Below are 27,294 nucleotides of genomic sequence, written 5' to 3'. Positions count from 1 at the left end.
CAAGTTGTGATAGCTCTGGTACTCTCGCGGCTTGACTTCTCGAATTCAATCTACCTCTGCCTGCCAGCTTGTCTACTAAAATGCCTACAAATCGTCCAAAATAAGACAGCAAGACTTATCCACAAACATCCTAAATGGCTTTCAGCAAGATCCTGATCCAAGTGGAGAAGTGTGGCTCACTGGTTAGAGGAGGCAGACCTGGAAGCAGAGGTCAGCCCGGGACCAGGGTTCAATTCCCGGCTCGTCGGGATCTTGAGTCCTAAAATGTCCACGGGCTCGACAATTCTCGCTCCGGTGCCTACTCGTTTCACGGGTTCACACTCTGCGACTCTGGGCAATAGCTTGCTTAATATCCACAACGGCCCCTCGCGGCGGGATGCCTGGTTTTCACCTTGCGGATACCCTACTGGGGTTATCTCACAGGGGAATACCAGGACGGGTTCCCTAAGCAAGAGCTTAGATACCGGGTTGGTGATTTGCGCTATATATATACATTTACATTTACATCCTGGCTGCTGAAACTCCACTGGCTACCGATGGTCCAACGGGTAGCCTTTAAGACTGGATGCTTAGCCTTTAAGGCCCTGCACGGTAAAAGCCCCAGATTCATTAATAGTATGATCATAAAGTACGCACCCCTACAAAGTCTCCGATCGGCCCACCTCCACCTTTTAAACATCCACTCCTTCAAACGGAAACGGCAAGGAGGTTGCCGTTTCTCGCACCTAGCCCCTAAATTCTGGAACTCTCTTCCCCGGCACTCAGGAGTTGTGACAACCTCCAGGCCTTCAGGAAAGCTTTGAAAACCTGGCTGTTTGAGCAAGCCTATGCATAGTCACTCCGCTGCGACACTCCTCATGATTAGTGCCATGAAACCTACGGGTGACCGTGCGCTTTAGAAGTTGTTATTAACATAACATAACATAACATAACATGGGCACAGTGAGAATGTACCCCAGCAAACTAAGTCACTTTGAGGCAGGGCACAGTGAGGATATACCCCAGCAAACTAAGTCACTTTGAGGCATGGGCAGTGAGAATGCACCCCAGCAAACTGAGTCACTTTGAGGCATGGGCACAACAATAATGTGCCCCAGCAAATTAGATCACTTTGAGGCATAGGCACAGCGAGAATGTACCCCGGCAAATGAAGTCACTTTGAGGGATGGGCATAGCGAGAATGTGCCCCAGCAAATTAAGTCACTTTGAGGCATAGGCACAGCGAGAATGTACCCCGGCAAATTAAGTCACTTTGAGGGATGGACACAGCGAGAATGTGCCCCAGCAAATTAAGTCACTTTGAGGCATAGGCACAGCAAGAATGTGCCCCAGCAAATTAAGTCACTTTGAGGCATAGGCACAGCGAGAATGTACCCCGGCAAATTAAGTCACTTTGAGGCATAGGCACAACAAGAATGTGCCCCAGCAAATTAAGTCACTTTGAGGCATAGGCACAGCGAGAATGTGCCCCAGCAAATTAAGTCACTTTGAGGCATAGGCACAACAAGAATGTACCCCAGCAAATTAAGTCACTTTGAGGCATAGGCACAGCAAGAATGTACCCCAGCAAATTAAGTCACTTTGAGGCATAGGCACAGCAATAATGTGCCCCAGCAATTTAAGTCACTTTGAGGCATAGGCACAGCAAGAATGTACCCCAGCAAATTAAGTCACTTTGAGGCATAGGCACAGCAAGAATGTGCCCCAGCAATTTAAGTCACTTTGAGGCATAGGCACAGCAAGAATGTGCCCCAGCAAATTAAGTCACTTTGAGGCATAGGCACAGCGAGAATGTACCCCGGCAAATTAAGTCACTTTGAGGCATAGGCACAACAAGAATGTGCCCCAGCAAATTAAGTCACTTTGAGGCATAGGCACAGCGAGAATGTGCCCCAGCAAATTAAGTCACTTTGAGGCATAGGCACAACATGAATGTACCCCAGCAAATTAAGTCACTTTGAGGCATAGGCACAGCAAGAATGTACCCCAGCAAATTAAGTCACTTTGAGGCATAGGCACAGCAAGAATGTGCCCCAGCAATTTAAGTCACTTTGAGGCATAGGCACAGCGAGAATGTACCCTGGCAAATTAAGTCACTTTGAGGCATAGGCACAACAATAATGTGCCCCAGCAAATTAGATCACTTTGAGGCATAGGCACAGCGAGAATGTACCCCGGCAAATGAAGTCACTTTGAGGGATGGGCATAGCGAGAATGTGCCCCAGCAAATTAAGTCACTTTGAGGCATAGGCACAGCGAGAATGTACCCCGGCAAATTAAGTCACTTTGAGGGATGGACACAGCGAGAATGTGCCCCAGCAAATTAAGTCACTTTGAGGCATAGGCACAGCAAGAATGTGCCCCAGCAAATTAAGTCACTTTGAGGCATAGGCACAGCGAGAATGTACCCCGGCAAATTAAGTCACTTTGAGGCATAGGCACAACAAGAATGTGCCCCAGCAAATTAAGTCACTTTGAGGCATAGGCACAGCGAGAATGTGCCCCAGCAAATTAAGTCACTTTGAGGCATAGGCACAACAAGAATGTACCCCAGCAAATTAAGTCACTTTGAGGCATAGGCACAGCAAGAATGTACCCCAGCAAATTAAGTCACTTTGAGGCATAGGCACAGCAATAATGTGCCCCAGCAATTTAAGTCACTTTGAGGCATAGGCACAGCAAGAATGTACCCCAGCAAATTAAGTCACTTTGAGGCATAGGCACAGCAAGAATGTGCCCCAGCAATTTAAGTCACTTTGAGGCATAGGCACAGCAAGAATGTGCCCCAGCAAATTAAGTCACTTTGAGGCATAGGCACAGCGAGAATGTACCCCGGCAAATTAAGTCACTTTGAGGCATAGGCACAACAAGAATGTGCCCCAGCAAATTAAGTCACTTTGAGGCATAGGCACAGCGAGAATGTGCCCCAGCAAATTAAGTCACTTTGAGGCATAGGCACAACATGAATGTACCCCAGCAAATTAAGTCACTTTGAGGCATAGGCACAGCAAGAATGTACCCCAGCAAATTAAGTCACTTTGAGGCATAGGCACAGCAAGAATGTGCCCCAGCAATTTAAGTCACTTTGAGGCATAGGCACAGCGAGAATGTACCCCGGCAAATTAAGTCACTTTGAGGGATGGGCACAGCGAGAATGTGCCCCAGCAAATTAAGTCACTTTGAGGCATAGGCACAGCAAGAATGTGCCCCAGCAAATTAAGTCACTTTGAGGCATAGGCACAACAAGAATGTACCCCAACAAATTAAGTCACTTTGAGGCATAGGCACAGCGAGAATGCACCCCAGCAAATTAAGTCACTTTGAGGCATAGGCACAGCGAAAATGTACCCCAGCAAATTAAGTCACGTTGAGGCATGGGCACAGCGAGAATGCAACCCAGCAAATTAAGTCACTTTGAGGCATAGGCACAGCGAGAATGCACCCCAGCAAATTAAAGCACTTTGAGGCATAGGCACAGCAAGAATGCACCCCAGCAAATTAAGTCACTTTGAGGCATAGGCACAGTGAGAATGCAGACCAGCAAATGAAGTCACTTTGAGGCATGGGCACAGCGAGAATGTTATTAGTTGTTCAGATCAGAAGTTGATGTGCAGTGGCTCTTTGGTGCATTGTGCTATTTGTGTAAGTATTTTGGTACTTTCTCTTGGTTGTATTCGATGGAGACACAGGTGGCTGGTTTTTTGCGGAAAGCCACCGATGTGCTCTATGGTTCCGAGATGGCGTCTGTAGAAAAGTGCATCTTTTAGCATGTCTGACCGGTCGTACTGGCATACTCAACTCAAGGCACAAGGAGGATGTTATGCACCCTCCAGTGTATGTGGTTTTACACATAACAATCAGTAACAGAGGAAAATTCTAAAAGCATGTCAGGATTTCTAGTGAGGCCATAATGATATCAGTGGCATAAATGTCACATGTCACGAATGGTGTACACAGTGTGCAGTTACAACGCCACCACCCTCCACTCGTGTGGCTTCAAAAGGATGGCTTCAGGACTACCACTGCAGACCTGAACAGCTGTAGCCTCAGTTGCAGCCAGCACATGTAAAATAAGCAGATTTGACATCTGGAAGAGCCTACTTTTTAAATTAACCAAGTCACTGGTAAGTAGTGCCTTAGAGTCCACAAGGCCAGGGTGCACAAAATGTACAAGTGAGACATGCTAAATATGGCTTTAGCATCATGCGACATTTCTCACTTATAAATAAATAAAACCACTTACCTTGCGATCGCCGCATCGGCACTCGGCGATGAGGTGAGTGCAAGGTAAGTGGTTTTATTTATTTATCTATTTCATATTACTTATCCCGACGTCTGTCAACATTGATCACCCCTCCACCCCATCGCCCCATCTCTCTTACCTGTGCGAGTCACTACTGGTAGCAACATCTCTTTCAAGTACCTCTGATATAGAGACATGGCTAGAGAGAACTGTAGTTATTTGTGGCTTTTTGATTGAAGGCTTAACAATTGCTTGCTTGAGGAAGAATGGGCTGATTGCTTATTATGAAGTACATTACGGCTGCAATGTGTGTAACAATAGGGGTACCCCTGAATAAATTTCCTAAATCAGGATAAATTACTGTGTGTGAATAAAACCATTCAGGAAATAGATAAAAAGTTGACCTAGGATAATACAAAAGCTATATAGGACCAGAATATAAAGAAATATTTCAAAAAAGATATATTTTTATTATTTTTGTAATTATAAATTAGATTATGATAGAAAATGCATATTTTCATAAATATGAAGTCATGGTGATGATAGAACATGCATATTTTCATAAATATTAAACCAGTTGGTGAGGCATTTGTTAATACGTTTTACCAGGACTATGGCTAGATACATTAGCAGGAAGAGGGGACTGTAGTTGGCCAGCGCCATAAGGTCCACTGAAGGCTTCCTGAGCAGTCAGAATAATGTGGCATGTTGCCAAATGTCTGGGAAGGTGGCTGATGAGGTGGACGCATTCAGGATCATGTTGAGTGCCGTGCTGATGGGCTGTAGTCCTTTGATGAAGGCCTGTTGGGGCTAAGGGTCTGCTTGGGCCCTAGAGTGGATGGACTGCATGGCGGAGGCTGTCTCGTCCATGGAGATAGCGGGCCGTGTGCTCATGGTGGTCGCCTTGGGCAACATGGGGAGCTATGTAGTGAGGTTTGTTGGGTCTGGCGGGGGCTGAAATTGTAGTGCATGGTGGATGTCTTGCTGCAAAAGAATTGTTAGGGATTGTTGCAGAGATCCTGTTGGAGGCGGCCACTAAAAAGGTGAAATCTTTCACAATAGCAAAGTTTTCTCTGCTGCCATTGGAGCTGGCCTTGAAGCGATCGGCAAATGTGAAGATTTTGTTAGGCCATATCGGCTGATGGTAGCATTTAACGGTAGATTTGAAATTGTTCTTGTCTGTGTTGCCTTGACTCATTCTCCATTAGTGTTCCAGTTGTTTGCAGTGGCACTTTAACGTCCTGAGTTCCTCCATGTATTGTGGATCTTGTGGCTTTGTTGGGCTTGAATCGAGCCAGGATGTCAGCATAGGGAGTGATGCAGTTGTTGAAGGTGGTTTTGGAGTCAGGTAGGTTGTTACTGAGCTTTGGTCGGTGTTTCGAGAGTTTGGTCATCCAGACGTCCTCTTGGACGCGGTTCCAGTTTCGGCAGGCCGCCCTGACGGTGATTGTTATTGATTGTATGGGACCAGAATGGTAAATTTGATGAGAGCGTGGTGGGGAGCAGGTGATCGGCATGGGCTTGTTGACTAACATGATGTTGAAGGGGGTAATAATGGGATCTAGGAGGTGTCCGGCAGAATGTGTGGATTTCTTTAGTTGTTGAATAAGGACCAGGTTCCCTAGGTATTTGAGTATTGCAGACGTGCTTGGGTCAATGCAGTCTTCCAGCTGAATTTCAGATCTCCGAAGAGGATGACATTTCTGGAGTAAAAGATGAGGGGTGCAATGAAGTCTGCAATGGTGTTGCCAACATTTGTGCATGGTACTGGTGGTCTGAAGATGAGGGTGCCGCTCAGGGTGAAGTTGGATGTGATGCAGAGTTTGAGATGCAGAGTTTGAAATATTGCTGTTCCATGTTACTTGGGTTTTTTTCTGAGAGGTGGTGCAGCTGATGATGTCATAGTAGACAATGATGATGCCACCGCCGGTCTTGTCTTGCCTGTCCCTCCTTGCAGTCTTGTAGATGGAAGAGGGATAGCTATGGTGAATGCAGGGGCCACTGCAGGGTTCAGCCGAATCTGTGTTCAGCCAGATGTCAGGTGCATGGTCTGCATCAGGTCCCAGAGCCCTGTGACATGTTTGATGAGTAAATAGGTGTTGAGAAGCAAGCAAAAGAGAGTGGTGTGCTGTGCTGTTGGCGTCTGTTACGTGAGGGTGTGAGGGGATAGTTGGTGGGTGCCATCTGTGCGTGAGTAGTGAACCGTAGTTGTGGGAGAGTAAACGTGAACTTGCAGATGGAGCAGGGGACCACCCTTTCATGTTGTGTGGTGTGGCAGCAACACAGCGAGCAATGGGTGGGGTTGAGAGCACTGAGGGTCGTGACGGGCTTGCTTGAGAGAGAGAGAGGGAGAGTAGAGAACCATAGGAGCAAGGCAGGAGCTTCAGACGCGTTGGAGCAGGGTCCACAAGGGCATTTCCTTTCAAGAGGGCCAGGAGCAGGTAAGTCTTAGGGGGCGAGGAGGCTCCTGCTTAATCAAAGTATGCAAGAGTAGGGAACCAACTAAATTTTAGGTCTGTTGCATGCTTTTTTGAGGGTGGGGTGTATATGTTTTCTGAGCGGTGCAATGTGAAAGTGCTGTGAGGTTTCATAAGAGACTGTTATGGAAGAGCAGTGAAAGAGATCTGGCCCATTGTGTGCAAGAACTGGGTGTTGCTTGTTGTGGATCTGCTAAAGTGCTCTGAAAGAGGATGGTCTGGTGGTCAGTGTGATGCTGAGTTAGGAGCTCTTATCAGAAAGTTCTGTTGAAAGCTCAAAATGAAAGTGTGTCTAGAGGTCTGTGTGTACCGTCAAGCCAATTGACAGAATACTCCTACAGGGTTCAGATGCATATTTACTTCCCTTTTGTACTCTATGTAGGGAGGCGAGGTGGTGCCACAGTTCTATTGTTGGCGAGCCAATCTGGATTCCAGAGTTTGAAGCTTAGCTTGCTCACTGGATTTCGCTGTGCCATTCTCAGCAAATCACTTCACCACCCTGCTCCATCAGGTCCCCACATCTGACAAAATCAAGAACATCTTGAAATCATTGTGACATCATCCTAAAGGTTTTTTGACCTTGAAGTAATTCAATACGCCTCAGCTGTGAACAGTTTTCTCTTTACCTTAATGGGATTACCCACTTAAAGACTTCACATGACTCACAGTTTTAAATCGAGAGATTGACAGGAATATATTGGCACTGAAAATACACCTTTTGTGAAGCCCTAAGGACATCCCTTCATAGTTTTGAAAAATACACAAGGGATTGTGAGATGCGATATAGCCATGCTTACAACACCAGTATGTGATAAAACACCTCTGAGTGGAAGGCCCTGCCTTCTACATTATTTAACACACTCCAGTGCCTCAAAACTTCAGTGAAGTTCTGTAAATAAACATCCACACCTTATAAACATCCTTGCTAGTTAGAATGTGTGTATACCACTGTATTACAACTATTTAACGTCGGCACATGACCAGATATCCACAGGTGGATAATGTATGTCAAAAGAAGGTTTGGCCTTTCTTACGAATTCTTTGCAACGTGCTTTGGCTTTAAGGCACCGACTACTTTCAATCACAACTCTACCACACTCACTAGGTGCACACAGCTTTTATCTTGTTTAACTTGGAGCACCACTTCCAGCCCAAACTTTAGTGATTTATAAACGGTGCACTAAATAACTTTCAACATGCACAATTATGATTGCCTTCTGGACTTTCACTATTTTGATGCTATGGATTCACAGATTTGCACTCTTAAAACCAAGGTGCAAATGAATATTGTGTTATCTGTGATATCATCAGTGATGCCCATAATTATGTCATTTGAGATGTTATCAGTAATGCCATCAATGTAGTCACTTAACATGTCATAAGTGATGTAATATGCATGGTCATAAGCAAGGCATGGGGGACATAAGTTATAGTTAGCTCAATAAACTATCACTGGTGAACGTCTGCACTTTTTGGGATCTTAAACACTTGTTTCTATCTTATTTGAACACTTAACACTCACGGCACTTTGACATTTGATTTTTTTCAATGAAAATATATATATATATATATAATTTTACTTACATCAAAAGGTCTTGGCTGAAACCAAACCTAAAAAAGTAACATTTCCATACGTGTTGCAGTTCAGCCATGATGTAAAACGCTGACCTGACGTAAAGATGTTGACGTCATGCAAACATAAACCTGGAAGCTTCCCGGAGAGGAGAGAGCTTGTTCCCAAAATACCACCTGGCCATAGGGCCCATAATCTGGTTGTCACTGCCCATGGGCAATCAAAACAGCCTTCTAACTCTAATTTGATTTGTGGCTGTCACTCAAAATGCAGCAAGTTTCCAGTATCCACCTTTCTGTTTCCATGGGCATCAACATTCATTTGATTTGTGAAGGGGATGATTGTCAGTGACAAAGCTGCATTCAACTTTATTTCCCCACGAGGGAAATGTGTGTGTGACCTTTAAGCAAAGTTGGATCTAGAGGTAATGAGCTCTTCTCAATCAGATCAAATAAACAAGCTTTGGCAAAGCCAATAGGTCTGGTTTTAATGTCCCAACAAGTGTGAACACAGGCATTCACAAATGCAGTTTATATATGTTGCATACCCAAATGTTGATAATTACTTTAAAGTCAGACCTAATTGGTTTTGCCAGTGCTGAGAAAAACAGCTCAAAACAATTGCATTTAATTGATTATCACATGGGAGATAATAATTGAATTTGATAAACAGTGTGATGATTCAATTTAGTGTTCAAATGTGAAATAGTCCCTTGTGTGTTTCATCGGACGCACTTTTTGAAAGGCAGAATGATTCTCCAAACAGCCAAAAGGATTAGGTGAGAGGGTAAAATGCCTCTGGGTGTAGCCAAAACCTACTGTATGCAAATTTGAAATAATTAGTAACAATATGTCAGGCAGATAGCATCTCTATCCAGCCTGACCTAACAAAGCCTTGACAAAGCCAATAGATCTAGTTTTGTGTTTAATGGAAACACTTGTGAAAAAGCACACAAGAATGTGTTTCGTTTGAGTCAGGTTCAAATTGTGTGTGATAGTTATTTGTACTATTGTTAAACCAACCTGCTTAATTCTAATGATGCTGGTGGTTTACCAACCCTGTGACTGGATTTATAATGAATGAGAAAGGAGGGGACCAGCCACTAACCAGAGACTAACTACATCATGCTGCAAGATGTATCTTGGGTTATATCTTAGAGTATTTAACTGTCTACTGTGTGTATAAAAAAATGAATAGCGCCCCCTACTGCTCCTGCAAGTTTTTACTGGATTTACTCCAGTTTTTCCAAAGAAAAATTAAAACCACAAATGTGCGTCACCTCTCAGACAGCGTCCTTAACATCATGGTCATGAACCAAATAAAAAAGTCAGAGCTCTTTATTAGCACAATGTCATTAACAATTCTATTATTTTTTTTAATTGAGTGTAATATTAACAATCTCATGTGAACTTACAGTTGAGCCGAAGTTTTCAATGATTAGGATTTTCAGATGGACTTGGATTTAATGGGGAGAGGGTGTGGCGCAGCAGCCAGAGCTCCCGACTCGGGATCTGGGGATCCGAATTTGAGTCCTTTTATCAACATGTGCTATGGTGCTGTCATGTATATTCATTGGCCAAACTATTGAATTGTGTTACAGGCCTCGCTACTTCAATGCCTGAGGCCTTTCCTTTACTGTTGTTAAATGTCCCAACAATATGTTGTTCTTACAAATGTTTACATTAAATGATTACATCCAGTTGGACAGTTAAAACATACACATCATTGTAGTTCTATGTGAATTACAGCAGTTATTTGTGTGTGAGGGACCGTTGTTTTTGAAAATAATTTGTACCCAAGTTCCTGACCATTAATTGGGTTCCCTTGTCTTTGCTAAACAAACATTATGCCCTGTCACATGACATAGACTGGAGGACCATGATGCACTATGGAGTCGCATACATCCCTAAAAATGAGAAAACTGGAAAGAGAATACTTCAACTACGCAAGTTGGAACGCAGATACATCATAAGGCTACAAATTAAGGTACCTCTTGGTCTCAATGCAGATGAGGAAATGCACATACACCAGCAAATTAATTAACACCAAAATGAAAGACAGCAATCTATATCTTCCATCTGAATCTATTACATGTCAATGATCTGTGAATGACCGCCATGTTGCTCATTCTCATGATATGTAAGTCTATTACCAGCAGCCTTTTTGCTAACAATGCACACAACACTGTGTCCGTACATCCAGTTGTGAAATAACAGCATAAACATACAGTGCATACATATAAATATATATATATATATACACACACAGATATATATATATATGTATGATTGTATGTATGTATGTATATATATGTATGTATATATGTATGTATGTGTATATATATCTATATATATATAGATAGATCAATATATACATAACTTACTGGTGGTAGCCAGTAGGTAGTTATAGTTAGGTCAATGTTCCTTTGGAAAAGTGTTTGTTGACTTGCCTATAACATTGGCGCCGTTTAACGACTCTTCACGAAAGTTTCCAAATAAAAGTGTGCCCTGATTCCAGTTGCGCATGGAAACTTTTGGGGTGATCAGTTAAGCAGGGGCCATGAAAAAGGGGAGGGTACAAAAAAAGTGCATTCAAGTGTTAATTTTCATAGAGTTTTTGAACACGACTACAGCCCAAAATGCTGGATGGAATTACACTAAATTTGGTTGAAAGGTAGCTTTTGATCCAGAAAGAATGCCTTGTGTTATTTAGTGTAAATACGTTCCGTAGTTTCAGAGTTATTAAAAATTAATCCAAATTTGTATATCATGGGATGCAAACCCTCCAGATCTGTTGCTGAGATCTGATTGGCTGCCAACACTTCAACCAGGAAGTGTTGGCAGCCATCTTGGGACTCAGTCTCAGCCGAGGACTAAACAAAAAGATTTTGTAAACAAAGAGAAGGGTGCCGGTTAGGAAATCCCTGACCCCTTAGCCCACTCACACTTGGGCTGTTCAGTTGGGCAAATGGGAGATGCTACTGCTCTGGCCTCTTGATCCTAACACAATCACAAGGCATCGAGTTCCAGAGAGAGCTCTTTCTGGGATCTGCAAAAGAAACCTCCTCAGGGTGCTGGTCCTTGGCGAGTTCTTGGGGGCATTTGATACACCTTGATGGCCACTTAAAATGTTGTTTTGTCTCTGTTGTAACTATTGGTTTCTTTGGTCACTGCTTGTGTTAAAACCTCAGGGCTGGTCACTGCTTGTAGGATTAATGTGTTACATGCTGTCCAAACAGTTAGTCACACACATACTCCCTAATCCATACAACCACTCACATACACACTCATGCACCCACAAAACCACTCACAAACCTACTCAATTACCTGTACAGCCACTCACACGTCCACTCACAGACTTATACAACACCTCACACACCCACTCACCGACCTATACAGCCACTTACTTACCCAGGTTACACGGATGTTATAGTAAGAAAATAGAATTTTTTTTAACTTAGAAATTCACTGAAAAAACAAAGGTTACAGGGACTTTATAGTTAGGCTCAGATGTCACTCATACAAAACCAGTGAAATTCAGCAGTTATAGTTACCTGAGCTAACTATAACTTAAGCCCCAGCAATGCACTACTTATGACATCACATATTATATCACTCATGACATGGTCAGTAACATCACATCTGACATCTCAAATGTCATCACTGATGAAATTAATTTATGATATATTTGACATTACAGTAATGAACAGATGCGATTACAGAAGTTGTAAATCATTTTACAGATTAGATCACATTATCGCTTTGACAGGGACAACTATATATATTGTATAATTTATTAGTTTGAGTATGTGTGGTTTAAGTATATTTTGCTTTTAGGTGTAGTTACTTGTTGGCATAAACGTTATGAGGTCATAAGCACTGCATCTGGTTATCGAGTTATGACTTGGAGGACTGTTGTGTAAGTTATTGATTCTGGTCCTAACTATAGCTTGCGAATTCCAGTATTTTTTCGGTTTTATTTTGTAACCACGAATGACCTTTAACTGGGTCTTTTAGGCACATTTCTAAGTTGTTTTTTTAAGCACACAGTAATGTATTAAATCCATAGCTAACTACAACTTCACTTTAATCTTTCCTTTATTATGATTTTTTTATCATATACAACATGCAACAATTTCCTGCGCCCAACTGAATATGAGAATCCAGCCGCGTCTGTGCACGGCCTTCGGTTGTGCATATTGTGGGTTGGCACAGAGACTGGTCTGTGGCCAGACCCCTGCCCAACCCTCCATGGGTGGTCAACCCCCACTGTGCATGGTCTTTGGCCATGCACGGCTGGGGTGGGTCTCATCAATTGGCCTTCTGCCTGATCCGGTGCACAACGCTCCTCAGGACAATCCCCTCTGCATGGGAGCTATGTGCAGCAGGGGTTGGCTGGAGGTGCCCTGGCCCTGCATCCAACCTGTAGTGTGGGGCAACTATCAGTGTGCAAAGACTTCAGTTTTGCACAGTAGAGGGTGGCTTCAGACCCACATTGCAGTGCTGGCGGCTAACAGAAACATTGCACTGCGAAGGCTGCGTACAATGGGGTATAGCAGCTAGAACTTGCCTCCTGCCAGGCCCTGCTCCCAACTCACAATGTGAGGCCAATGCTCATGTTTGGCACTTGGTAAAAACAGCATTAGTATTCAGATTTTTTTTTTTTTACAAGAATCATGAATCCTGGACCAACCCTGCGATCTACAATTTTAAAAAAATTAAATACTTAGTTTACTGCCCCCTCCATTGTCCTTAGAGTCGGCGTAGGTTCACTCTTCCCCCTTATGCACTTTTTCTTTTTATCATGGTGCTCAGTGGACCATGTTGGGTAATGGCTGCTACAAGAAAACATTTTCTGTGATTGACAGCCAATCAGAGTGCAGCAAATTTGCGCATCTGCAACCAGATTCACAATTCTACAATGCGTGACAGGACAAAACACTCCCTCATCTAGTGGTTTGCCTTTAATTTGTTTATTGGATTCACGAATCCTCCATGGATTTGTGATTTTGCATAAGATCCGCGAATCAGCTATCCTAATGTTTCTAAAATGTAGCGCCTTCATGTCCAGATCGAAACACTTTGTAAATGATAATTTCTCAAAAACTACTGAAAGGATTTACTCCAAACAAAGCACAGGCACTTCCTTAAGGTAAGTTCCTTATATATTACACTACTCTTAGTAATATAATATGTTATTATTTGTATGAATTCTGTCCGGGTGTTTTTTTCTGTATTGAGGAATAAAGAATCCCATGGGAGTTGAAATGTAAAATGTTTTTTCTGGGTCGGGACACCCTGTGTTTATGTCCACACTTGATGGATCTAAACGAAACTTGTTATGAAGAACCTAAAATGGATGTACTTGTTTTTGGAAAGTTTCTTCAAGTTGCATTGGATGGCGCCAAAGTTGTTAAGAAAGCAGAACTAGGCTCTGTGAGTCCTAATCCAAGATCAAGGAATGTCTACCTCTGCTCAGTTCTCTGTGCATATATGTTCTTTTATGTAGACAAAACCTTGTGTGTCAAAGATCCCTTAGTGAAGGTTTTAAAACTGTAACAATTTCGTCAGAAATGGGAATAAATGTACAAGGAGATTAAGGTGGTTATATAGAGGTGGTCATTAACTGGATATCCAACATACATCAAGCCGCCTGAGCCATCACCGTACCACCGCAGGCAACCACCAAGGCGTATCAACACCGTTGGGAGGTCTGTGGGTGGGGGGGGCAGAGGGGTGGCTTCCTACATTGTTCTTCTTATGTTCACGACTGCCATGATAGACATGACAGTGCTAAACAGAAAAAATGCAGAAATACCTCCCACATGTTGGCAGTGGCATGACATTAGCTCTGTGCCAGGGGGCAAGCTCCAGGGTGCCCCCTCTAGCACTGTGTACAGGTGACGGACCCCTGGCCTGAGAGCTCCTGACTGGGTACAGAATTTGGGTCGGCCCCCTCCATGTACTTTGCAGGGGGGGGCCCTCAAGTTTCATTATGTCACTGTGTATTGGGTGAAAAATTACAGCAAGTCAGGGACATTTCCTGTTTGTTTTCAGAAACAACCCCCCCCACCCTCTCCCCCCCGCAAAAAGCATGATTACGAGTGGTTCATTAGATTTTGACCCGTGGTCCTGCTATGCAGAGGTTGGAATCATGAGATGGTAGGAATTAACAGATGCGTTAAATACCTCCACCTTCGTTACCTTTCGGTAGGCTAAACTTCCCGAAATGTAACAGGAGAACAGCATACCATGCAGATTTCGATGACTTAAACACCAAAGTCCACATGTTATTCCCCAACAACTCATAACAGGTGTTATTTATCGCACCCAATAATGAACGTGTCCCGTGGTATCATTATTTGTCAAATGAGGTAAATAGCACCTAAACTCGTAATCAGTGCATTTGTGTGTTATTTTTGAAAACACAAAAAAAACAATGCTGCCACATTCACCAGGAGCTGTAACTATGCTGGGCCTGAAGGGTGGATCTGTGGCTGGCCACACAGTTGGGTCTAAAGTATTTACTTAGGGTCACAAGCTTTGGTAAAGAGAAGCCAGGATTACCAAGAGGATCTACTGGTTCCAGTGTCCACCACCTCAATGGTACATAACAACTACTCACTGAGTTGAAAAGTATCTATATACTTCGATATAGAAAATACACTTGCTATGTGCTCTGAGATGCAGCCTTATAAACCCCCTTAGCATACCATGCTGTAGTACAATTCAGCAGAGTTTACCGGATTACAACGTAGCACAGCTTAATGTGACTGCATAAAATAGTACATCCAATAATGTAGAGCAGCAAATAATATAGTTCAATGCTTCAATACTTTATGATAGCATGTCATGGTGTAAAGCAGCACATAGAAGACAAGATAGCAAATACAGTATAGAATGTAAGAGCCCATCATAGTATAGAAAAGAGCAAAACACATGTCTACGAAGAATTTGTGTCTTCGTGGATGAACAAAGTCCTCCTACTCGCTCAGGAGATGCCTGAAATGGCCTTGTTGTGATAATAAAATCAATTTATTCAGGGCAAGCATTACGCTAAGAGGTAGACCATGTGCAGACACCCAAGCCATGGACCCGGAGGGCCTGAACCAAGTCACATTCTCTGAGTTCACCCAAGTTCACCCAGCCCAACCATGGCTAGGATCCTGTGCTGGAACAAAAACATACATATGCACCAGACTCCTGCAATGCAAAGGAGGAAGACCTTGGCCTCTCGTGCTTATCAATGGCTCACTCTCAGCTGGGTTGGCCGCTGCCCGGTCTGAGATAGCCTACTGCATGTCATGAGACATTGTCCAACCATACAAGCCTCTTTCTCCAAAACCATCTCCTCTTTAGCTTCCTATATCACCTCTACGCCGCTAACCCCCAATCTTTTCTTTCTGAATTCTACACCGACCTCAAGGCACACAGTTCAGACTGTCTCATCTACACTACATTACATTATGGTCATTGATGCTAAACTTCTCAACTAAGGTTTTTTTATTTTTGTTTACATTTTTTTTATTTTTTTTTATTTTTTTTTTGTCATTTTCAAACTGTATACTGACACAAACATACCATACAGTCACATTTTCCATCAGGTACAGTGACAACATCTATCAAGCAAGTCATGGTAGTCCATGGTTACATACAAATCCAGATAATTACCAATTGCATAGCAATCCCTCATAGAACATATAGTTGCATGTAGCATACTCTTCATAGAAGGCAGTATGTCAAAACAGCAGGCCCCTCAACGGGCAATTAACTTGGCGAACAACATTCTGGTAGCATATTTTTCTCTATAGGCTATCGCCAACATAGTTATGACGCAGCAGTGCGTCCTTTGTACTTCACAGTGCGGTCACCCGCCATCCTTCGTCCTAGGCCCTCATGGGGGTTCTCTCTTCCTATCTGCATTGTTTCTGTTCGTAGCATGTAGTTCTGCAAGGGCCCCCAGATGTCCTTAGGCCTAGACGCAAAAGGTTTTTAATTTTCCCACCACTACCACAGCCATCCTTTGGTAATGGCTCCAATCTCTCTCCATCAGGCTCCCTACAATACACCCTAGAGCCTATTAACCACAGGGTTGTCTTCTGCTCATCAATGGAGATCGATTTACAAAAGGGGGTGGTGATGAACAGAGTGTCTGAATTGAGCAGACCACTCTTACCCAGTCCAAAGTTCAGGGCTTGATCCATCACCGTTGTTTATCTCACTGCCCCATCCCAGCTCAGAACCTGGCTATATGCAAATCAGTCTGTCCCTGGCCCAGTGCATCATGGGAACAGGGCAGACTAAACTACCAAGCCAATTCTTTACCAGAAAGGAGACAAGCTACCGGGGACCGGTTTCTGGCATTTCAGCCTCTTCGGCCCGGCTTGCTTGAATCCTGATGGAGCAGTGAGAAAGGGACTCATGTCTGAGTATACCCTGCCACACCTATAGTGGCCAAAATCGATTTACAAAAGGGGGTGGTGATGAACAGAGTGTCTGAATTGAGCAGACCACTCTTACCCAGTCCAAAGTTCAGGGCTTGATCCATCACCGTTGTTTATCTCACTGCCCCATCCCAGCTCAGAACCTGGCTATATGCAAATCAGTCTGTCCCTGGCCCAGTGCATCATGGGAACAGGGCAGACTAAACTACCAAGCCAATTCTTTACCAGAAAGGAGACAAGCTACCGGGGACCGGTTTCTGGCATTTCAGCCTCTTCGGCCCGGCTTGCTTGAATCCTGATGGAGCAGTGAGAAAGGGACTCATGTCTGAGTATACCCTGCCACACCTATAGTGGCCAAAATCGATTTACAAAAGGGGGTGGTGATGAACAGAGTGTCTGAATTGAGCAGACCACTCTTACCCAGTCCAAAGTTCAGGGCTTGATCCATCACCGTTGTTTATCTCACTGCCCCATCCCAGCTCAGAACCTGGCTATATGCAAATCAGTCTGTCCCTGGCCCAGTGCATCATGGGAACAGGGCAGACTAAACTACCAAGCCAATTCTTTACCAGAAAGGAGACAAGCTACCGGGGACCGGTTTCTGGCATTTCAGCCTCTTCGGCCCGGCTTGCTTGAATCCTGATGGAGCAGTGAGAAAGGGACTCATGTCTGAGTATACCCTGCCACACCTATAGTGGCCAAAATCGATTTACAAAAGGGGGTGGTGATGAACAGAGTGTCTGAATTGAGCAGACCACTCTTACCCAGTCCAAAGTTCAGGGCTTGATCCATCACCGTTGTTTATCTCACTGCCCCATCCCAGCTCAGAACCTGGCTATATGCAAATCAGTCTGTCCCTGGCCCAGTGCATCATGGGAACAGGGCAGACTAAACTACCAAGCCAATTCTTTACCAGAAAGGAGACAAGCTACCGGGGACCGGTTTCTGGCATTTCAGCCTCTTCGGCCCGGCTTGCTTGAATCCTGATGGAGCAGTGAGAAAGGGACTCATGTCTGAGTATACCCTGCCACACCTATAGTGGCCAAAATCGATTTACAAAAGGGGGTGGTGATGAACAGAGTGTCTGCATTGAGCAGATAACTCTTACCCAGTCCAAAGTTCAGGGCTTGATCCATCACCGTTGTTTATCTCACTGCCCCATCCCAGCTCAGAACCTGGCTATATGCAAATCAGTCTGTCCCTGGCCCAGTGCATCATGGGAACAGGGCAGACTAAACTACCAAGCCAATTCTTTACCAGAAAGGAGACAAGCTACCGGGGACCGGTTTCTGGCATTTCAGCCTCTTCGGCCCGGCTTGCTTGAATCCTGATGGAGCAGTGAGAAAGGGACTCATGTCTGAGTATACCCTGCCACACCTATAGTGGCCAAAATCGATTTACAAAAGGGGGTGGTGATGAACAGAGTGTCTGAATTGAGCAGACCACTCTTACCCAGTCCAAAGTTCAGGGCTTGATCCATCACCGTTGTTTATCTCACTGCCCCATCCCAGCTCAGAACCTGGCTATATGCAAATCAGTCTGTCCCTGGCCCAGTGCATCATGGGAACAGGGCAGACTAAACTACCAAGCCAATTCTTTACCAGAAAGGAGACAAGCTACCGGGGACCGATTTCTGGCATTTCAGCCTCTTCGGCCCGGCTTGCTTGAATCCTGATGGAGCAGTGAGAAAGGGATTCATGACTGAGTATACCCTGCCACACCTATAGTGGCCAAAATCGATTTACAAAAGGGGGTGGTGATGAACAGAGTGTCTGAATTGAGCAGACCACTCTTACCCAGTCCAAAGTTCAGGGCTTGATCCATCACCGTTGTTTATCTCACTGCCCCATCCCAGCTCAGAACCTGGCTATATGCAAATCAGTCTGTCCCTGGCCCAGTGCATCATGGGAACAGGGCAGACTAAACTACCAAGCCAATTCTTTACCAGAAAGGAGACAAGCTACCGGGGACCGGTTTCTGGCATTTCAGCCTCTTCGGCCCGGCTTGCTTGAATCCTGATGGAGCAGTGAGAAAGGGACTCATGTCTGAGTATACCCTGCCACACCTATAGTGGCCAAAATCGATTTACAAAAGGGGGTGGTGATGAACAGAGTGTCTGAATTGAGCAGACCACTCTTACCCAGTCCAAAGTTCAGGGCTTGATCCATCACCGTTGTTTATCTCACTGCCCCATCCCAGCTCAGAACCTGGCTATATGCAAATCAGTCTGTCCCTGGCCCAGTGCATCATGGGAACAGGGCAGACTAAACTACCAAGCCTGGCTTTTGTAGTTTGGTTTGCCCTGTTCCCATCATGCACTGGGACAGGAACAGACTAATTTGCATACAGCCAGGTTCTGAAACTGGGATGGTGCAGTGAGCTAAAAAACGGTGTTGGATCTAGCCCTGATCTCTTGACTGGGTGAGAGTATTCTGTTTAATTCAGAGACTCTGTCCCTCACCACCCCTTGTTGTAAATATTTTTGTCCACCCTAAGCGTGGAAGGGTATACTCAGATGTGAGTCCCTTGCTCATTGCACCATCAGGATTCAAGCAAGCCGTACCGAAGAGGCTGAAATGCCAGAAACCGGTCCCCGGTAGCTTGTTTCCTTCCCAGTGTAAGAATTGGCTTTTGTAGTTTGGTTTGCCCTGTTCCCATCATGCACTGGGACAGGAACAGACTAATTTGCATACAGCCAGGTTCTGAAACTGGGATGGTGCAGTGAGCTAAAAAACGGTGTTGGATCTAGCCCTGATCTCTTGACTGGGTGAGAGTATTCTGTTTAATTCAGAGACTCTGTCCCTCACCACCCCTTGTTGTAAATATTTTTGTCCACCCTAAGCGTGGAAGGGTATACTCAGATGTGAGTCCCTTGCTCATTGCACCATCAGGATTCAAGCAAGCCGGGCCGAAGAGGCTGAAATGCCAGAAACCGGTCCCCGGTAGCTTGTTTCCTTCCCAGTGTAAGAATTGGCTTTTGTAGTTTGGTTTGCCCTGTTCCCATCATGCACTGGGACAGGAACAGACTAATTTGCATACAGCCAGGTTCTGAAACTGGGATGGTGCAGTGAGCTAAAAAACGGTGTTGGATCTAGCCCTGATCTCTTGACTGGGTGAGAGTATTCTGTTTAATTCAGAGACTCTGTCCCTCACCACCCCTTGTTGTAAATATTTTTGTCCACCCTAAGCGTGGAAGGGTATACTCAGATGTGAGTCCCTTGCTCATTGCACCATCAGGATTCAAGCAAGCCGGGCCGAAGAGGCTGAAATGCCAGAAACCGGTCCCCGGTAGCTTGTTTCCTTCCCAGTGTAAGAATTGGCTTTTGTAGTTTGGTTTGCCCTGTTCCCATCATGCACTGGGACAGGAACAGACTAATTTGCATACAGCCAGGTTCTGAAACTGGGATGGTGCAGTGAGCTAAAAAACGGTGTTGGATCTAGCCCTGATCTCTTGACTGGGTGAGAGTATTCTGTTTAATTCAGAGACTCTGTCCCTCACCACCCCTTGTTGTAAATATTTTTGTCCACCCTAAGCGTGGAAGGGTATACTCAGATGTGAGTCCCTTGCTCATTGCACCATCAGGATTCAAGCAAGCCGGGCCGAAGAGGCTGAAATGCCAGAAACCGGTCCCCGGTAGCTTGTTTCCTTCCCAGTGTAAGAATTGGCTTTTGTAGTTTGGTTTGCCCTGTTCCCATCATGCACTGGGACAGGAACAGACTAATTTGCATACAGCCAGGTTCTGAAACTGGGATGGTGCAGTGAGCTAAAAAACGGTGTTGGATCTAGCCCTGATCTCTTGACTGGGTGAGAGTATTCTGTTTAATTCAGAGACTCTGTCCCTCACCACCCCTTGTTGTAAATATTTTTGTCCACCCTAAGCGTGGAAGGGTATACTCAGATGTGAGTCCCTTGCTCATTGCACCATCAGGATTCAAGCAAGCCGGGCCGAAGAGGCTGAAATGCCAGAAACCGGTCCCCGGTAGCTTGTTTCCTTCCCAGTGTAAGAATTGGCTTTTGTAGTTTGGTTTGCCCTGTTCCCATCATGCACTGGGACAGGAACAGACTAATTTGCATACAGCCAGGTTCTGAAACTGGGATGGTGCAGTGAGCTAAAAAACGGTGTTGGATCTAGCCCTGATCTCTTGACTGGGTGAGAGTATTCTGTTTAATTCAGAGACTCTGTCCCTCACCACCCCTTGTTGTAAATATTTTTGTCCACCCTAAGCGTGGAAGGGTATACTCAGATGTGAGTCCCTTGCTCATTGCACCATCAGGATTCAAGCAAGCCGGGCCGAAGAGGCTGAAATGCCAGAAACCGGTCCCCGGTAGCTTGTTTCCTTCCCAGTGTAAGAATTGGCTTTTGTAGTTTGGTTTGCCCTGTTCCCATCATGCACTGGGACAGGAACAGACTAATTTGCATACAGCCAGGTTCTGAAACTGGGATGGTGCAGTGAGCTAAAAAACGGTGTTGGATCTAGCCCTGATCTCTTGACTGGGTGAGAGTATTCTGTTTAATTCAGAGACTCTGTCCCTCACCACCCCTTGTTGTAAATATTTTTGTCCACCCTAAGCGTGGAAGGGTATACTCAGATGTGAGTCCCTTGCTCATTGCACCATCAGGATTCAAGCAAGCCGGGCCGAAGAGGCTGAAATGCCAGAAACCGGTCCCCGGTAGCTTGTTTCCTTCCCAGTGTAAGAATTGGCTTTTGTAGTTTGGTTTGCCCTGTTCCCATCATGCACTGGGACAGGAACAGACTAATTTGCATACAGCCAGGTTCTGAAACTGGGATGGTGCAGTGAGCTAAAAAACGGTGTTGGATCTAGCCCTGATCTCTTGACTGGGTGAGAGTATTCTGTTTAATTCAGAGACTCTGTCCCTCACCACCCCTTGTTGTAAATATTTTTGTCCACCCTAAGCGTGGAAGGGTATACTCAGATGTGAGTCCCTTGCTCATTGCACCATCAGGATTCAAGCAAGCCGGGCCGAAGAGGCTGAAATGCCAGAAACCGGTCCCCGGTAGCTTGTTTCCTTCCCAGTGTAAGAATTGGCTTTTGTAGTTTGGTTTGCCCTGTTCCCATCATGCACTGGGACAGGAACAGACTAATTTGCATACAGCCAGGTTCTGAAACTGGGATGGTGCAGTGAGCTAAAAAACGGTGTTGGATCTAGCCCTGATCTCTTGACTGGGTGAGAGTATTCTGTTTAATTCAGAGACTCTGTCCCTCACCACCCCTTGTTGTAAATATTTTTGTCCACCCTAAGCGTGGAAGGGTATACTCAGATGTGAGTCCCTTGCTCATTGCACCATCAGGATTCAAGCAAGCCGGGCCGAAGAGGCTGAAATGCCAGAAACCGGTCCCCGGTAGCTTGTTTCCTTCCCAGTGTAAGAATTGGCTTTTGTAGTTTGGTTTGCCCTGTTCCCATCATGCACTGGGACAGGAACAGACTAATTTGCATACAGCCAGGTTCTGAAACTGGGATGGTGCAGTGAGCTAAAAAACGGTGTTGGATCTAGCCCTGATCTCTTGACTGGGTGAGAGTATTCTGTTTAATTCAGAGACTCTGTCCCTCACCACCCCTTGTTGTAAATATTTTTGTCCACCCTAAGCGTGGAAGGGTATACTCAGATGTGAGTCCCTTGCTCATTGCACCATCAGGATTCAAGCAAGCCGGGCCGAAGAGGCTGAAATGCCAGAAACCGGTCCCCGGTAGCTTGTTTCCTTCCCAGTGTAAGAATTGGCTTTTGTAGTTTGGTTTGCCCTGTTCCCATCATGCACTGGGACAGGAACAGACTAATTTGCATACAGCCAGGTTCTGAAACTGGGATGGTGCAGTGAGCTAAAAAACGGTGTTGGATCTAGCCCTGATCTCTTGACTGGGTGAGAGTATTCTGTTTAATTCAGAGACTCTGTCCCTCACCACCCCTTGTTGTAAATATTTTTGTCCACCCTAAGCGTGGAAGGGTATACTCAGATGTGAGTCCCTTGCTCATTGCACCATCAGGATTCAAGCAAGCCGGGCCGAAGAGGCTGAAATGCCAGAAACCGGTCCCCGGTAGCTTGTTTCCTTCCCAGTGTAAGAATTGGCTTTTGTAGTTTGGTTTGCCCTGTTCCCATCATGCACTGGGACAGGAACAGACTAATTTGCATACAGCCAGGTTCTGAAACTGGGATGGTGCAGTGAGCTAAAAAACGGTGTTGGATCTAGCCCTGATCTCTTGACTGGGTGAGAGTATTCTGTTTAATTCAGAGACTCTGTCCCTCACCACCCCTTGTTGTAAATATTTTTGTCCACCCTAAGCGTGGAAGGGTATACTCAGATGTGAGTCCCTTGCTCATTGCACCATCAGGATTCAAGCAAGCCGGGCCGAAGAGGCTGAAATGCCAGAAACCGGTCCCCGGTAGCTTGTTTCCTTCCCAGTGTAAGAATTGGCTTTTGTAGTTTGGTTTGCCCTGTTCCCATCATGCACTGGGACAGGAACAGACTAATTTGCATACAGCCAGGTTCTGAAACTGGGATGGTGCAGTGAGCTAAAAAACGGTGTTGGATCTAGCCCTGATCTCTTGACTGGGTGAGAGTATTCTGTTTAATTCAGAGACTCTGTCCCTCACCACCCCTTGTTGTAAATATTTTTGTCCACCCTAAGCGTGGAAGGGTATACTCAGATGTGAGTCCCTTGCTCATTGCACCATCAGGATTCAAGCAAGCCGGGCCGAAGAGGCTGAAATGCCAGAAACCGGTCCCCGGTAGCTTGTTTCCTTCCCAGTGTAAGAATTGGCTTTTGTAGTTTGGTTTGCCCTGTTCCCATCATGCACTGGGACAGGAACAGACTAATTTGCATACAGCCAGGTTCTGAAACTGGGATGGTGCAGTGAGCTAAAAAACGGTGTTGGATCTAGCCCTGATCTCTTGACTGGGTGAGAGTATTCTGTTTAATTCAGAGACTCTGTCCCTCACCACCCCTTGTTGTAAATATTTTTGTCCACCCTAAGCGTGGAAGGGTATACTCAGATGTGAGTCCCTTGCTCATTGCACCATCAGGATTCAAGCAAGCCGGGCCGAAGAGGCTGAAATGCCAGAAACCGGTCCCCGGTAGCTTGTTTCCTTCCCAGTGTAAGAATTGGCTTTTGTAGTTTGGTTTGCCCTGTTCCCATCATGCACTGGGACAGGAACAGACTAATTTGCATACAGCCAGGTTCTGAAACTGGGATGGTGCAGTGAGCTAAAAAACGGTGTTGGATCTAGCCCTGATCTCTTGACTGGGTGAGAGTATTCTGTTTAATTCAGAGACTCTGTCCCTCACCACCCCTTGTTGTAAATATTTTTGTCCACCCTAAGCGTGGAAGGGTATACTCAGATGTGAGTCCCTTGCTCATTGCACCATCAGGATTCAAGCAAGCCGGGCCGAAGAGGCTGAAATGCCAGAAACCGGTCCCCGGTAGCTTGTTTCCTTCCCAGTGTAAGAATTGGCTTTTGTAGTTTGGTTTGCCCTGTTCCCATCATGCACTGGGACAGGAACAGACTAATTTGCATACAGCCAGGTTCTGAAACTGGGATGGTGCAGTGAGCTAAAAAACGGTGTTGGATCTAGCCCTGATCTCTTGACTGGGTGAGAGTATTCTGTTTAATTCAGAGACTCTGTCCCTCACCACCCCTTGTTGTAAATATTTTTGTCCACCCTAAGCGTGGAAGGGTATACTCAGATGTGAGTCCCTTGCTCATTGCACCATCAGGATTCAAGCAAGCCGGGCCGAAGAGGCTGAAATGCCAGAAACCGGTCCCCGGTAGCTTGTTTCCTTCCCAGTGTAAGAATTGGCTTTTGTAGTTTGGTTTGCCCTGTTCCCATCATGCACTGGGACAGGAACAGACTAATTTGCATACAGCCAGGTTCTGAAACTGGGATGGTGCAGTGAGCTAAAAAACGGTGTTGGATCTAGCCCTGATCTCTTGACTGGGTGAGAGTATTCTGTTTAATTCAGAGACTCTGTCCCTCACCACCCCTTGTTGTAAATATTTTTGTCCACCCTAAGCGTGGAAGGGTATACTCAGATGTGAGTCCCTTGCTCATTGCACCATCAGGATTCAAGCAAGCCGGGCCGAAGAGGCTGAAATGCCAGAAACCGGTCCCCGGTAGCTTGTTTCCTTCCCAGTGTAAGAATTGGCTTTTGTAGTTTGGTTTGCCCTGTTCCCATCATGCACTGGGACAGGAACAGACTAATTTGCATACAGCCAGGTTCTGAAACTGGGATGGTGCAGTGAGCTAAAAAACGGTGTTGGATCTAGCCCTGATCTCTTGACTGGGTGAGAGTATTCTGTTTAATTCAGAGACTCTGTCCCTCACCACCCCTTGTTGTAAATATTTTTGTCCACCCTAAGCGTGGAAGGGTATACTCAGATGTGAGTCCCTTGCTCATTGCACCATCAGGATTCAAGCAAGCCGGGCCGAAGAGGCTGAAATGCCAGAAACCGGTCCCCGGTAGCTTGTTTCCTTCCCAGTGTAAGAATTGGCTTTTGTAGTTTGGTTTGCCCTGTTCCCATCATGCACTGGGACAGGAACAGACTAATTTGCATACAGCCAGGTTCTGAAACTGGGATGGTGCAGTGAGCTAAAAAACGGTGTTGGATCTAGCCCTGATCTCTTGACTGGGTGAGAGTATTCTGTTTAATTCAGAGACTCTGTCCCTCACCACCCCTTGTTGTAAATATTTTTGTCCACCCTAAGCGTGGAAGGGTATACTCAGATGTGAGTCCCTTGCTCATTGCACCATCAGGATTCAAGCAAGCCGGGCCGAAGAGGCTGAAATGCCAGAAACCGGTCCCCGGTAGCTTGTTTCCTTCCCAGTGTAAGAATTGGCTTTTGTAGTTTGGTTTGCCCTGTTCCCATCATGCACTGGGACAGGAACAGACTAATTTGCATACAGCCAGGTTCTGAAACTGGGATGGTGCAGTGAGCTAAAAAACGGTGTTGGATCTAGCCCTGATCTCTTGACTGGGTGAGAGTATTCTGTTTAATTCAGAGACTCTGTCCCTCACCACCCCTTGTTGTAAATATTTTTGTCCACCCTAAGCGTGGAAGGGTATACTCAGATGTGAGTCCCTTGCTCATTGCACCATCAGGATTCAAGCAAGCCGGGCCGAAGAGGCTGAAATGCCAGAAACCGGTCCCCGGTAGCTTGTTTCCTTCCCAGTGTAAGAATTGGCTTTTGTAGTTTGGTTTGCCCTGTTCCCATCATGCACTGGGACAGGAACAGACTAATTTGCATACAGCCAGGTTCTGAAACTGGGATGGTGCAGTGAGCTAAAAAACGGTGTTGGATCTAGCCCTGATCTCTTGACTGGGTGAGAGTATTCTGTTTAATTCAGAGACTCTGTCCCTCACCACCCCTTGTTGTAAATATTTTTGTCCACCCTAAGCGTGGAAGGGTATACTCAGATGTGAGTCCCTTGCTCATTGCACCATCAGGATTCAAGCAAGCCGGGCCGAAGAGGCTGAAATGCCAGAAACCGGTCCCCGGTAGCTTGTTTCCTTCCCAGTGTAAGAATTGGCTTTTGTAGTTTGGTTTGCCCTGTTCCCATCATGCACTGGGACAGGAACAGACTAATTTGCATACAGCCAGGTTCTGAAACTGGGATGGTGCAGTGAGCTAAAAAACGGTGTTGGATCTAGCCCTGATCTCTTGACTGGGTGAGAGTATTCTGTTTAATTCAGAGACTCTGTCCCTCACCACCCCTTGTTGTAAATATTTTTGTCCACCCTAAGCGTGGAAGGGTATACTCAGATGTGAGTCCCTTGCTCATTGCACCATCAGGATTCAAGCAAGCCGGGCCGAAGAGGCTGAAATGCCAGAAACCGGTCCCCGGTAGCTTGTTTCCTTCCCAGTGTAAGAATTGGCTTTTGTAGTTTGGTTTGCCCTGTTCCCATCATGCACTGGGACAGGAACAGACTAATTTGCATACAGCCAGGTTCTGAAACTGGGATGGTGCAGTGAGCTAAAAAACGGTGTTGGATCTAGCCCTGATCTCTTGACTGGGTGAGAGTATTCTGTTTAATTCAGAGACTCTGTCCCTCACCACCCCTTGTTGTAAATATTTTTGTCCACCCTAAGCGTGGAAGGGTATACTCAGATGTGAGTCCCTTGCTCATTGCACCATCAGGATTCAAGCAAGCCGGGCCGAAGAGGCTGAAATGCCAGAAACCGGTCCCCGGTAGCTTGTTTCCTTCCCAGTGTAAGAATTGGCTTTTGTAGTTTGGTTTGCCCTGTTCCCATCATGCACTGGGACAGGAACAGACTAATTTGCATACAGCCAGGTTCTGAAACTGGGATGGTGCAGTGAGCTAAAAAACGGTGTTGGATCTAGCCCTGATCTCTTGACTGGGTGAGAGTATTCTGTTTAATTCAGAGACTCTGTCCCTCACCACCCCTTGTTGTAAATATTTTTGTCCACCCTAAGCGTGGAAGGGTATACTCAGATGTGAGTCCCTTGCTCATTGCACCATCAGGATTCAAGCAAGCCGGGCCGAAGAGGCTGAAATGCCAGAAACCGGTCCCCGGTAG

Source organism: Lissotriton vulgaris, chromosome 11, assembly GCF_964263255.1.
Source record: "Lissotriton vulgaris chromosome 11, aLisVul1.2, whole genome shotgun sequence".
Classification (NCBI taxonomy): domain Eukaryota; kingdom Metazoa; phylum Chordata; class Amphibia; order Caudata; family Salamandridae; genus Lissotriton; species Lissotriton vulgaris.
The sequence above is the reverse complement of the archived record's forward strand: the minus strand, read 5'-3'. Positions refer to the sequence as shown.